Source organism: Canis lupus, chromosome 8 (genome assembly GCF_003254725.2).
Source record: "Canis lupus dingo isolate Sandy chromosome 8, ASM325472v2, whole genome shotgun sequence".
Lineage (NCBI taxonomy): Eukaryota > Metazoa > Chordata > Mammalia > Carnivora > Canidae > Canis > Canis lupus.
Genome location: NC_064250.1, coordinates 56,213,379 through 56,228,891, shown reverse-complemented (window position 1 = coordinate 56,228,891; position 15,513 = coordinate 56,213,379). Strand labels below are relative to the sequence as shown.

Genomic DNA, 15,513 nt, shown 5'->3' with positions numbered 1-15,513 from the left:
ATACATGTGTAGGTTTGTTTCTAGGCTCTTAATTCTATCATTATATTCATCACTTTGTCTATCACTATGTCAGAAACTGCTTAGTAAAAAATAGCACTAGAGATAGGACAAATATCTCTTTGAGTGTGTGTGTGTTTTAAATAATTCTCTCCCCCCCAAGATGTAACTGGCTATACTTAGGACTGCAATGTAAATTTTAAATAGATTTTGAAAAATTCCATGAATTTGAATATTTTATTGAAATCATGTTGAACTTTAGTATCATCACAGTGAAGACACTTGATGTATTTATTCAGTGTACCCTTTACTAAATTAATTTTATTAACTCTTTCCATACATAAGCATTATATATATTTGGATGGATACTCTCTTTGTGGGAATATTTTTAATTATAACTTCTATTTCTTATGTATAGTACTATTGATGCATTCTATCTTTTAATCCTTTTTAGTCAGTTACATTTCTCTAATTTTTTTATGTAAGTTTTCAAAATTGTTGAAATAAACTTATATAGAGATACCTAATATATTTTAATCTTTGCTATCTGTAATCATGTCCCTCTTTAATCTTTGCCTCCTCTATAATTATATGCATGAGGCTTTTTTATTATATCATCATATTTCTATAAAATTTTGGTTGAATATAAACGTCTAGGGTCAATTCATCATCGTGCCCAATTTTCTGTCTGTGATAATTTTTATTTGGACTTATTTGTATTTCTGCGATCAATTTTTTTGGAGGTTTATCTATTTTGTTACTCTTTTCAAATGACCTTGTGCAGTTTTTGTTTTCCCATTAATCTTGTTTACTACATCTTTGTTTTCTGTTCATAGGTTAATATATCCAGTGATTGCCTATTATTTAGTTTTAGAATGAGATTGTTCTTTATTTTCATAGATATAAATACTAAGAAAACTTACTGATGGAAATTAATGGATCCAGACTGAATGAGTTTTGTTATAGTGATGCCAACCAAGTTGTTGAATTTTTCCAAGTTATAAGCCAAAATGAGTATGATTTATGATCAAAACTTTTTATAATAATCTTTCAAGAGACAATTGATGAGATACTCCTTTAATAATTTTGAAATAAAATTGAAAACCATATTATTTGCAAAATCATCTGTTACCAAGTTAGTAATGGCATTTCTTTTCACAGATTCTATCAAAAATGCTTAACAAGATCGTATCAAATGGCTATTTAACTACGTCTGTGACTTTTACTCTGGGGCACCTCATTTTAGCTTATATAATCAGAAAGGGTTTAAAAAATCTAAACATTAATTTCAAAAGACTTTTATCATCATGATAGATTTTGACAAACTACTTTTATCTTATCACAGGTTCCAAATACATTTCTATCAACACTTTGAAGATCCAGATTTAGGTTATTCCATGTATGAGAACAATCATTGTATTAACTATATGTCTAAGGAAATCTTTGTTGTTAAACTGATCAGATGAATCAGACTCACTTTTTATTAGAGAACAACTTATTTCACAGTTTAATTGAAATAAACATGTTAATAAGCATTTTAAAAAATATATAGAGCATATAAGATAGATTATTGAAAGTATCAAATTCAAGTTTATAGGCATTAAAATTATCTTTATGTTGTATAACAAATTACTAAACATATGTTTATTATTTATTTTCTGACTTGTAATAAATCAATGCAAATGTGACTTTAAGTATAAATCATCTGTAAAATGAAGACTGTGTTGCAAAACAATATGATTTCAATGAATATGTAGTTTTTGCATGTTGGGCATTTTGGGGTTAATTAAATACAGATTTGCATAAATGTGTGGGTAGATATATGTATATATGCAAACAGACACACATACATATGCCTGTATATGCATGCACATGCACACACCAGTACCTACACACATGTGCATTGTTCATATACACGCACATATATTCATATGTACATATATACACACATTGACTCATGCATGTGCACGTCTACACAGGTGCAGATATGTTTACATGCTTGTATGTATTATATGTATATATGTACATGTATTTTTTATTAATATCATCAGGTCTTGTAATCAAATCTTCTATGTATTTAATAAAAGGTAAAAGCATTTAGTGCTAAAAATGAGTATTCTGGCATCTAACATATTTAGCTTAATGTAATTTTTATAGAGAGAAGGCTGAAAGTATAAAATATTTTATGAGATGAAAGATGAAAGTTGAATGTTGCTGAAATATATCATGGTATGTTTAGAAAAGATAAGATATAACGGCCTTCTTTACTCTCACCTCCACACACGCATACAAGAGATCACATAATTTTTTTTGCCCATGAATTTTATTCCATAAATTTAAACACTTGTACTCCAAAAAATATTCAAGACCTATTTATTTATTTTTTTTTATAAATTTTTATTTATTTATGATAGTCACACAGAGAGAGAGAGAGAGAGAGAGAGGCAGAGACACAGGCAGAGGGAGAAGCAGGCTCCATGCACCGGGAGCCCGACGTGGGATTCGATCTCGGGTCTCCAGGATCGCGCCCTGGGCCAAAGGCAGGCGCCAAACCGCTGCGCCACCCAGGGATCCCTCAAGACCTATTTAAAGAATAAAACTTGATTATTATATTCCGCTCTTTAGAAGCACTTTCTTATAATGATTCCTAGCAATAAATATTATGGAAAACATTTTACAAAGCACTCAAATATTTGGAACAAAAGGTCAATTTTAGCATTCATAGGTTAAAATTTAGTAAATTGAAGGTGAGTAAACAGTTTATATCTCTTAAAAGATAAAACTAATATACGCCACTTATGGGAATATTTCTGACAAATTTAGGACAGATCTCAGTATAAACTAGGGCAAAGTGTTTTTTTACACTACTCTGTTTAACAAAAATTATGGTTAATATTAACTCATTTTTGTAGGTTTGGGATGCTTGTTAGGTCTGGGGACTTCCGCTCTCCTATTTCCTTTTTAAGTTCATTGATTCAATGTAGGCAAAGCTAGATCGCCAATAGCACTAAGTCAAATAATTGGCTTAGATGCAGGGACTTCACTTTTCTTGAAGATCCTCATTCAAATGAAATGACTTTACATCATCCTGGGGAAGAAGGTGAAGTCGATATACCTACTGTATGTTTCTTTTATTTTCAGCTTATATTAGTAATAATAACTTTCATGCAAGACCTTTCATGTAAATTAATGACTGGTTGGAGTTAATGGACCACAGAGCAACCCCTCCCAGGCAGTCATTAATCTCCAGAAATGCCTTATGCTGCAATTGTAATTGCTTAAATAAAAGCTTGCGAGAGAATTCAAAGAGAAATGCTAGACTTGTACTTGTCACTACAGGACAAATGGCAGTTTCGATCCCCAATAAATCTCCAGAGGAACAAATAATTTGTGTTTCAACTGTTCTGTTTGCTAAAATGCTGGACAGCATTTACAACTTTTCAAGGTGCTGATGCAGATTGAATTTCTTCAGGATTCAATGCTGGGTGAAATTGTCCTGCAGTGAAATGTCACCATAAGTAGAAGAAAATAGACAGTATTTGTAGGAACTAATTTGCAATATTAGGTTTTTGAACTTATAAATAACTTCAGAAGGCCATTAGAGCTGTAGTGTGAGGAACATCTGTACTAATGAAGTGTACCTAAAATGTCTTTATCGATAATACAATGGTTTTTGCATTATTTATCTTGCTCATATCTCAGTTGTACTAAACAATTTCATCATTGACTCCTCAAAAGTTATCCTCCATGGGTTCCATATTGTGTAGATTTCCTCCTCCCTCTGACTGTCACTTGTCACCCCTTTTCCTGACTTTTTTGTTCCTTTCCCTCATCTTAATCCCAATGCTAGGCTGGGAGGATGTTCAACTTTCTTCTCTTCTCACTTTGAGTCCCAAGCCTTTAGTTGCCTTCTATGGGGTGATATCTTGCCTTATCATGAACTAACCCACTCCTCTTTTAGTGATTTCAATAAATCTCAGTAAATGAGCATCATCAACTTCTATTCCAGGTAAGTTGGTTTCATCTTCTTCTTCTTCTTCTTTTTTTTTTTTTTTTTTACTTTACTAAATTCAGTCAATGCTATTTTCAGAACAGCATCTCACCTCCATCCACTGCTTGTCAGTTATGTAACCACTCCCTAATCTGATATGATGCTACCTTTTACATGGATTGATGGGCAGCATAAGTGATTTTTCTATTGCCAGTCTTCTCCTCCAATGGCTTTCATCAGATGGCAACAAGCAATCCTTCTAAAATGCAAGCCCATGTTGATACCTTGCACCTTCACACCTTCAATGGAAAATCATTCTTTTTAATATAGTTCATGCTTTTTCATGCAATTTATAAGATTATTGATAATCTGGTCTTCACTGATCCATGAAAAAGAAATATGGTGAATAATCTTTTTTAAAGATTTTATTTATTATTTATTTATTTATTTATTTATTTATTTATTTATGAGAGACACACAGAGAAAGGCAGAGACATAGGCAGAGGGAGAAGCAGACTCCAGGCAGAGATCCCGATGGGGGACTCAATCCCAGGACCCTGGGATCATGCCCTGAGCCAAAGGCAGATGCTCAATCACTGAGCCACCCAGGAGTCCAAAATATGGTGAATCATCTTTAATTGTCAAGATGTCCTATCTTTATTCACTGTGGTGGACCAACTCTACCTTCCTGTTATTCTTATATAATCCTTTCCCCTTGAGTGTGGGCAACATTTGTGACTTGCTTCTTACTGATAAACTATGGTAAAGGTGACTGGATGTATGAGATTAGGTAGACAAGATTGTGTTACATATTATGACTAACATTTGTCTTGCTAGGAGATGTTCTCCATCCCTGGTTTTCAAGAAGCAAGGTGCCACATGGTGAGCTACCCTATAGGTGACCAGTGGCAAGGGGTTGAGGGTGGCATCTGGCCCACAGCCAGAAACAAACTTAGGCCCTCTATCCAGTGGCCTACACAAAACTGAATTCTGCTAGCGGATTATTCCCACATGACCTAGGAAAACCTTAGATGAGAATCCATTCTTGGCAGACACCTTGACTGCTGCCTTGCAGGGAACCCAGCCAAACTATGCCTGGATTTCTGACTCATAGAGATGGTAAGAGAATATATCTGTATTGTTTTATATACTAAATTTTTGGTAGTTTGTCATGCATCCACAGAAAACTAACACACTCACCATACTTCATAATGAATCTATTACTGCTTTAAGAGTTCAAAAGAAATATTTTGAGTGAATTTGTGTAATTGCATGTCAAACATATTAAGCATAAAGTCATCTTTTATAGTCAAACATATATATGCAAACATGCTTACAGGGAGCAAGAATTTATTGTTTAATTTTAAACTCCTTTGGAAAATAACAGAGTAAAGTGTTAGCTAAAAAGATGAAGCATAAATGTGGGGGTACAATAGCATTCCAAGGAGAACAGAAAGGTAATTAGAATCAAAAAAGAGAAAAAAAGAAAATTGGTCAAGCAGGGACATCTGGGTGACTCCGTGGTTGAGGGTCTGCCTTCAGCTCAGGTTATGACCCAGGGTCCTGGGATCAAATCCCACATTAGGCTTCCTGGGGTGGGGGGGCTGGCTGCTTCTCTCTCTGCTTCCCTCTCTGTGTCTCTTGTGAAAAATATAAATAAAATCTTTAAAAAAAAAAAGAAAAGAAAATTAGTCAAGCAGAGAGTAGATGGGGATCCCAAAGGACATTTGTAGAAAAAGGAGCACTCAATCCAAGCGAGGGTGAAGTGATACAGACCAATAGCTCAAAGCTCTGGCTATTACTTCATATGTCAAAACACAGTTGAGGGCATCAAACACCTGCTCTGTTGCAGCCTGGGAATTTAGAGCTGATATCTAATAGTTAATGGTGTTGCTCACTTTTTTACAGATGAGGAAACTGAGGCTCAAAATCTTAAGTTAACTTTTCCAAAACCACAGAGCTTACAGTTGGTAGGCCCAACAATCAAAATCAAATTGGGTTTATAGCATATGGTCTACTGCCCTGATTTGTTTTGAACTTTAGAATAATGGCTTACATGATTTGATAGACATATCAAAACAACTACTCATTCTGGGCAAAATGCTTCTATGTAAATAAACCAATTTCTGTTTTAAAAATATAATAGAAATATTTGCATTTGAGGTTACTTTTGTTCTGTGTTTTGAATCCTTCTGCCTTTTCAAAGTAGCTTCTTAAAAATGTACAAAGTGTTAAACCTCAAACTGCTAAGAACATTAATTTTTCAGGTTCCTATATATCCTATAGCAAGGCTTTGGTCTAAAAGTTGACAGCTTTTTACCTCAGACACCAGGTTAACACATAATTATCTCCTCATTGTGAAGAATAAGAAGGTTATCATGACAATCGATGGAAGAAGTCAACTCAAAGAATACATCCTGTGAAACACAACAATTAGAGGAGACACTCAACACTTTCCAGGGACTGAGACAGTCCAAAGGCTAATTTAGGTCATCATCTAAACTATTTAAGTCCTAAGTGTCAGCAGAGAGTTAAGTAGCCCACTGAAGTGGCATTGGAAGACCTAGCCTTAAACAGCAGCAAAGGAGAAAAGAAAGTGAAAATGGGAAAATAAAAATAACGCATTAGATTTCTACAGCATCTGTTGATTATTAACACACTCCTGGGATATGTTTTATCACCAGCATTATGATCCAGCTAAGTTTGTTGCAACTCTCCAGATAACATCACACAAGCTAATTGATTTGTTCAAGGTCAAATATAGAGTTTATCATTAGAATCCTGTTTTTATTCTCATCCACATTATCTTGTGGGTGAAGGAAAAAGAAAGAGGCATATTAAATAAAAAGAAAGGAAATAGAAAGATACAAAGGTGTCTATTATGGTAGGTGATTGTCTGCTACATACACATTCTACTGTGCCCTGAGATTGCCACTGATTTATTTAAACTGAATCCAAGCATAGCTGAGAGGGAACAGAAATAAGAGGTGTTGATTACTACTTTTGACACTGGCACTCAATAATTGCATGACCCCTTAATGACTATTTAACTTTGTATCTATTTTCACCTCTTGAAATCGTATACTTTGAGGAAAATAAACATAATCCAGTGTGACAATGAATATGACAATGCCTACTATATACACATCACATAGCAAGTAATTTTAGTAAGTGTTAAATAACCTGATTATGATGCAAATTCATGGAAGCAAATATTTTATTTGCTTTTATGATTAAGTAAAACATATTTGTTTGGCCATGGCTGTCATTTCCTTTAGAGCCATTAAATAAGGACTCATACTCCCTAAATGAACAATTATTACTGAAGAACAAAAATTCTCATGTGGCACTTCTGTGCCTTTTAGGAGCTTATAGTCTAATTGGGTTGAACACAACGGTATCCTTAGCTGTACTGTTCTAAGGGCAACAAATCTTCAGATAAATGAAAAATTAAAGTCCACCAAGATAACTTCCATGGTGCTTCCAGAATTTGGTTGAAAGATTCTAAACAGAGAGGAGAAGGTAAGGCATCCCAAGGGCCCTGAAATTGTTATAGTGAAAGCATCAAGGTAGAAAAGGGAAATACCATGGAGAACATTGACATTTACCCAGGGCCTGAGCTCTCCCACGTTGACTCTCTCCTACTCTCCACAACTATAAACTCTTCTTTTACCAGTTCTTCCTACAAATCCAATCACAGGAAACATTCATCTTTTTTTTTTTTTTTTTCAACATTCATCTTATTTTGTGTTGAAACTCAGACTTCAGGAAAGTTGGTGAGGGGTGCACCCTGAGCATTACAACCTCCCCTATTCACACTCTCCCCCTTCTTCCTACCTCACGCACCATGTTTCAAAAGCCAGATATCATTCTTCCATTGTCTCATGCAAAGTAGCCTCATGGTCTTCTCTAAAGCCTTAATAGCATCTGACACCCCAAGTACCTCAGCGACTCAATTAATAGTTTACCAAAAAAACTTTTCTTTTCTTTTTTTTTAAAGATTTTATTTTTTTATTCATGAGAGACACACAGAGAGAGAGAGAGGCAGAAACACAGGCAGAGGCAGAAGCAGGCTCCATGCAGGAAGCCTGATGTGGGACCTGATCCCAGGACTCCAGGATCATGCCCAGCGCTGAAGGCAGGCGCTAAACCGCTGAGCCACCCAGAGATCTCCCAGAAAAACTTCCAAGATGTGTTGTTCAAGTCTCAGGTCATACTGTACAAGATTTTGAAATGAGCAAAACCATCACAGACTGTACTATCCTGTCAAGCTTACCATATGGCATATTCTATCTTTTATTGTCCTTGAGCTATTTGCAATTTTGTAAGCCAGGGAAATATGATAATAATGCAGATAATTCCAGTGCACAGAAATGCAAGAATTCTGATGGAATATCATTGATTATTGTCCTATAGATATTGATCTAACTGCAGATATAATCATAAATTCCTTGTCACAATTTCTGACTGCCTATATAATTATGCTCTTTGGGTTCCCCTCAGAAGCAGCTAAGATATCTTAGTGTTTTTCTCATTAATTAATGATCTAAGAAAATCTTTGGTCCAGGTTTTAAAACTATTTTTATGAAAATCTTGATGTTAGCTTTCTAAAAAATCTGCTCAGTATTTGGCTTCTCATAAAATAGTTTATAAATACTCATCTCTAAGGAGTCTTTGAGTATCTTTAAGTTCAAGGAAAATCTGAAAAGGCCCAAAACCAAGTTTAGGAATTTTCAAAGAATTTCTTTCTTAAACTACTTTCAAAAAAATCTCAGCTGCCTTCAGTGGTCCATAGAAGATAAATGTAATAGATTCTTAAATTCTCACTGGAAATGACACAGGATAAGTGACATACCACTTAATTTTTTGTAGTATAATCTAACATATATGCTCTTGGATACAATCATTCTATGTTCACTCTTAACTTGGAATTCTAATAGCACATATCACTTCAGATTTTATGTCCCAAATTTGTTTGAAAAGATATTCATGCAATGAATCATAATTATAGAAGCTTTTATGGTTTTCTTTGAGAAGTTGGACATGACATAGCATTAAACTTGTGGCGGTTTTCCTGTTCGGGCTTGCAAAACAGACACACACACACACAAAGCCACTCTATTATAAGTGATAAAGATGTACATTAATCAATTCATCCTACTAATTACCTGCCAAAAGTTTCAGGTGAGCTTTTATGGGTTTTATAAATGTTAATTATCTGTAGCTAAATGTATATATGTTTTGCAGAGAAATAAAAGAACTATATTGGATTTCTTCTTTGACAATTGTACTTCACAGAATGTATTATTTCATTTGACTTTTTCCATCAAATGTCATGATAACCTTTACATTTTTTTCACAATAAGAAGATAATTATGTGTTAACCCTGTGTCAAAGGTAAAAAAACTGCTAACCTCTAGAAGGAACCTTGAAGTAGGATGGATAGGAGAGCTGGAAATAAATGTTCTTATCTGTTTGAGGTTTAGGACTTTGTAAATCTCTATAAATTTACTGTGAAAGACTTGAATTTAGAAAAAAAGCGAACTTCATTCATTCATTCAATCACTCAAGATTCATTAATAATTATGTGCCATGGGCCGCATTTGGAGTTGAGGATAAACAGATAAATAGAACAGTTTATTTAGTGCTGACAGAGCTCTAAGTGGATGAATAAATATAAACAGCTAGCTAGTAAGCGGTCCAAATCCTGTGTTTGCATATTACAAACTGCCAGGCCTTGGGTTCTTTACATAATTTAACACTCAGTTCTTAAGCTGTAAAATGATTCTCTTTATCTCAACTTCTTAGGACTTTTCTGAGGTGTTGAGCAAGTGCCTGGCACAGAGTAGATGCCTCACATGTCATATTTTTCCCAATGAGATACTGCAGTTCATCAAACAGAATGCTGTCCTGAACTGAGTAGGATGAGACTTAGTAGCAGGTACAACCAGGGGTGTCCTCATCCAGGTCATGACACTTGCTTCAGCAATAAGTAGGCATTTTTCAAGCAATGAGATTGTAGGCACCAAGAAAAATGTGTGAGACTTCAACATTTCAGGTAATCTATTTAGCCTTTAAAAACAAAGCAAAAAAAGAAGAAAAAATACACTCTAAATATGGAGTGATTAAAAAATTAAAATTCTGGAAACTTAAAATCTAGCAGTGCATTTATTAAACTTAGAATAAATTATGACTGTAATTTCCAGACCTAACGTGTATTTCTTAATGTGCACTTTTCCCCCCACAAAATGTCAATATAATGAAATAAACTTTGATTTTTTAATGGCTCGATCTACACACATTTTTAAACCAAAGAACAGTAGTGAATATACGATTTCTGATTTTAGAAAACAGCTTTTTTTTTTAATAAGAAAGAAATAAAGACACGAGTAAACCAATCATTACTAGAAAGTTTACTTGAGACAATGTTCTTTAAATTTTTAATAGGCTTCCATTGAATAGATGGAATTATTTCTCCATAATTTCTAGATTGCACTCACTTTTGCGATTCCCACAGAATGCATGGTTGTAAATTGTGAAGGAAGCAGCCAGGGGTGGAGGGAAAGTTAGGATAGTGTCAGGAAACTAGGGGAGACAGATTTCAGGGAAGGCAAGAACTCTGCACGTGACAATAATCTCTACATGCATGAGTCTGTGCAAACATCAAAAATACTTTAGGACAGCTTTCCTTTTAAAGTATATGTAAATGTAGGCTGAGGTAATATTTTTCATAGTTTACATAGAAAAAACCCAGGAATTAAGGCTTCTGTTGTTGCAGTCTCAGATGACCAAGGTCAATTTCCCCTTAAATCTGAAGTGTTTTGTTTTGTTGTGTTTTGTTTTGGAATGCTCTGTCTATAGTGCCATGGACACTTGAGGATAAAAATAGGATAATGTAAAAAAATAAGAAATATGACAATGTTTGAATATTCTAAGCAGGGTGACACAATGATGAGGGCATATTATGTGGGTTTGGAGGCTGAGTTATAAAACCCTGCAGTGCAAAAAGCAGGCTAATTGGACCAGGAAAAGAAACATTTAAGCTTCTAGTTATTTTTATTTTATTTCAACCATTTTACAATCTAATTTTGTGTATTTTTGTGACGTGTATATACACATTTTACAATAAGAAATGTGAAGAAAAAAATCTGGAGAATCAACTTTTAGTTGCCTTTCTGATAGATAAAAGAAAATCTTAGATAATACCCATCTCTGAAAATCATCTAAAAATGAACATTGAGTAGAGTTATATAGTTTACAAGTATTTTTAATATCAAGATATTTAGATATCCCCATTCTGTCCCTGTCAAGACCCTTTATATGAATGGAGGTTTTAGAGTGGTAATTAACCAAGCCTTCATCTTCACTCAAACATTGGTGCAGATTAATAAACAGAGGGATCACATGGATGGAGAGTGCAACATCCACTAAGGCCATACTGGGAAACATTGCTTAACCTAGGCAACTTTCAACTTGGTGCCTTTTAAATACAACAGCTTCCACTTACCTGTGGTTTCACTTTCTTCATCCCCCATCTGGAAACAGATGTTCCTCCTTCTGACAATGCCTCAGAAGGACAATAGTAGCCTAACACAATGCCACAGTGTATACTGTCATGCACCTCACTTCATCTCACCACATAGGCATTTTATGCTCTCACATAATCACAAGAAGAAGGATAAGTACAGTGCACTAAGATATTTAGAGAGAGAGAGAGAGACCACATTCACATGACTTTTATTACACTATATTGTATAATATACAATAATTATTGTATAATAATAATTATAATAATTATTGTACAATAATAATTACTCTATTATTAATTATTGTTGTTTATCTCTTAGTACACCTAACTTATAAATTAAGCTTTTTAAGTTTTCATATCTACATAAGTATAGGAAAAACAATATGTATAGAGTTTGGCACTATCTGTGGTTTTAGGCATCTATAGGATTCTTAGGTAACTCCTGAATGGGTAAGGGGTGACTCCTATACATCTGACTCTCAAGTCTTTCACGATTGAATGAAACACGTGTTTAGGAATCACAAATAAAGAAATGTGTGATGATTAATATTATGTGCACACTTGGCTAGGCTGTCATGCCCAGTTGTTTGGTCAAATAATAGTCTAGATGTTGCTGTGAAAGTAATTGTAGTTGTGATGAGACTTATAATCAGGAAACCTACAGTAAAGCAGAATGCCCTCTATAATGTGGGTGGACCTCATCCAGTCAATTGAAGGTCTTCGGGGCAAAAATTGAAGTTTCCAGATAGAGAAGCAATTCTGCTTCAAGTCTGCAAATTATAAACCTAGCCTGAGTTTCTAGGCTGCTGGGTTGCTCTACAGATTTCAGAGTCAAGACTACAATATCAAGTCTTATCTCAATTTCCGACCTTTAAGGCTGCCCTACAGATTTCAGACTTGCCAGCCACTACAATCATGTGGGCCAACTCTTTAAAATAAACCTCTCCATACAGATATCTATATCCATATATCTGTATCTATATATCCTATTGATTCTGTTCGTTTACAAAATAGAATCATAATACATGATGCAATATACAAAATAAGTAGATCAATTTTCAATTTGCAGACATTGAAATCATGCTACTCTTGACAAGCATCTTCTAGAATAGCTGAATCCCTTAAGAAGGGATGAGTAAAGGAAAGTGTGCCATGCAGAGAATCACAATTCAGCAACCCTATATCATCTGTCGCTAACGGGCCGTGTGACATTCTCTCATCTCCCCCTAAGTGCATTCATCTGTAAAACGACAAAATTAGATTAGCTCATCTCCACAGACTCTTCCTGTTTTAACCTTACCTAATCTCTGTGATCCGTCATTTGTGGTTACTATCTCCAGAAGGACGAAGCTCTACAAAGACCTCCTTCCAGTAACATATGGCTTGCATAGGCAGGAAACATTTGCTAGAGGCATTTTCTAAAGGTAAAGTGAGAATGGACTGGCCAGGAATTTCATGTCCATATGTATGAGGAGTGCACAGGTCTCTGAAACAAGCTTGATTGGTTGATTAAAGTAATAAAATCCATAGAAACCCTGGTATCCATCTGCCCCAGATCAAGGGGAGTGTTGTCGTTTTGTTTGGGTGTTTAATGTGTCATCTCTAACTTCCTCAATGATTCTGTTCCTGTCAGGGGTATAAGGATTTATGACTCTGCATTTCTGCTTTGGATTCCTATTAAGCCCTGGCCTTTCAGATTGCTTTTACCTCTTGTTCTGCAAAAACTTTGTTCAGGACTCTAGGATTTCTTTCAAAATGCAGTTTTCAGAACTGTGATAAAGGCATTGGGATTATCAATATCATCTTTGGAGTTAGAGGACAAGTCTTACTTGACACAGTGACTCTGAGATTTAGGCATTTAGGAGAAGATACGTGGTCACTAACATGACACTTACCTTCTAGACCCTAATAAAAAAAATGTTACTTTGGTTGTTTCTCATGATGGTATAGATATAATAATAGTAATAATAATAATCATAATAATAACAAAAGAAAAGTAGGAGGATTAAGTATATAAATACCATCAATGTCAGTAAAATTTACACAGAAGGATGGAAATTGGGTGCTAGCACAGAATGCATTCTCTTGTGTTCGACTGGTTCCTGGGGAAGTTACAAAATTTGATGTGCTTGATTAAGGAAGCCATGAAAATGCTTCTCTTTCATGTGGATTCATATTTTCAGAGTGAACCAAATGAGACTTTAGGTCATGACTAAATTGGCCATGTCTTTTTATATTATAGTGTGTAATGTTATTGTTTTATGAGTACTAATGAATCTGTGTTTCAGAGTATGGTCCTTGGCCCAGCAGTATCAGCATCACCTGGGAGCTTATTAGAAATATGAATTCTAGAAATAAAAAAATAAATATGAATTCTTCGTACTCCCCCTAGGAATACTGAATCACACATGGTGGGGATGGAAAGCGGTAATCCTTGTCTTCACAGGCTCTCCAGGAGATTCTGATCATGCTAGACTTTGAGAATCGGTGCTGTGGACTGATATTGTGATTCACACTTAAATCTACTTGTCCAACCAAAATCCCTCTATTAAACATCTACAGAAAAACTTACTTTACTCTTTTTCGTAGGCATCTAAACATAGAGCCTAATAAAACAGAACAAAGCCAACAAACACAAATAAGTAAGTAGAAGGATTCCAACATATGAATTTAGAAACCAGTTGTTTTTTTACTTCTATTATTTGGAAATTGTGTTTACAATAAGAGACCCGTAGCAAAATTGAGGCTCCTTCTCTTGTGATCTCAGACTATGATTTAAGTTGTTTGATATTTATTCATCTTTACTTCCACAGGCAGCTAGAATAAAATCAAAGCGCTGCAGACATCTTAGAAACTGCAGATCTATTATATGCAATTCCAATGTTCCTCTTTCCTCTTTATCTTTATATATCTTCATTACCAACCCACTAGTTCAAATGCTTAGCTGTAGGGGTTGAGAAGAAGGCATTTACTAAATCCAAATTCAAACAAATGTTAGGTAGTTAGAATCATATCTGGGAGAGAAATAGAGATAAAAGGCCATTTGGTATCTTGATTAAAATTAGCCAGAAATAATGGAAGGTCTGGAGGAAAAAATAATACAAACACATAATACTAATCTCCTATATCCAAATTACACAACAATTTGACTCCACTTCTCATTGATTTGCTATTTTAGGTACAGCAGACAATTTTGGTATGATCAGAATTATTACCACATATCAAAGATAATGTTTCAAGCCCTTGATTCAAAATCTTTAATGTTTTCAAACAATACATAATTAAAAGTCCACCTACCTTCAATTCCGGAAATCATTTCATAATGCAAACTTAATTGGTTGTTAATAGCAGAACCAGATTAGTAGCTGGTTGTGGCCATGATGAGTTTATCTATTATACTCATAATTAGGACTCCCACAGCCAACAAACCCAGAGGGGCTCAAAGCTCACAGCCAATCCCTGTTGCCGAAAGCCACTCACACATTCTTAAATCATCAGGTTCCTATTCCTGCTATCACCAAAAGTCACCACCCCCTACTTTCCTTTTTCTATTTCTAATCTACTGTGTGGACTAATTTGCTTTCTGGGAACTTCAAGGGACTAGAGGCTTAATGCATGGGTATGTTTGTTTTTCTCAGGAGAATGCCAATTGCTAGGAGAATTTGGAGCTATGGAACTGGAAGCTGGGGACATGATTTACTGCAGTATTATCGTCATACACTGAGAAGCAAGGCAGTCCTCTGAAATGCTGGTCTTTGAGGATATGCCTTCCCACTTTATTATTATTATTGTTGTTACTGAAATTCTAAGCAACTTTTTTGCATCTCCGTATACTTTATAACTTCTCTCTTCCTTTCTCATCCTCTTCTGGGAACAAATAAAACCTACTTCTCTAGTTCTGCATTCCAGTGAGAAGCTGGGATAGATGTCTGTTCAGAATAATGTATTTTTAGAAATAGTTCATATATACTAACTAGAAAAGCTGCCAGGATCAATT

General features: G+C 34.8%; 1 long non-coding RNA gene across 1 annotated transcript in view; it reads right to left on the bottom strand.

The window, feature by feature from the left end:
* Window positions 1-14,928, bottom strand: part of LOC125755528 (uncharacterized) — a 47,575-nt gene extending 32,647 nt beyond the window's left edge. The window contains exon 1 of the long non-coding RNA XR_007412230.1: window positions 14,814-14,928. This is a non-coding gene — a long non-coding RNA (uncharacterized LOC125755528). The remainder of the gene's footprint in view (window positions 1-14,813) is intronic.
* Window positions 14,929-15,513: the final 585 nt, after the last annotated feature.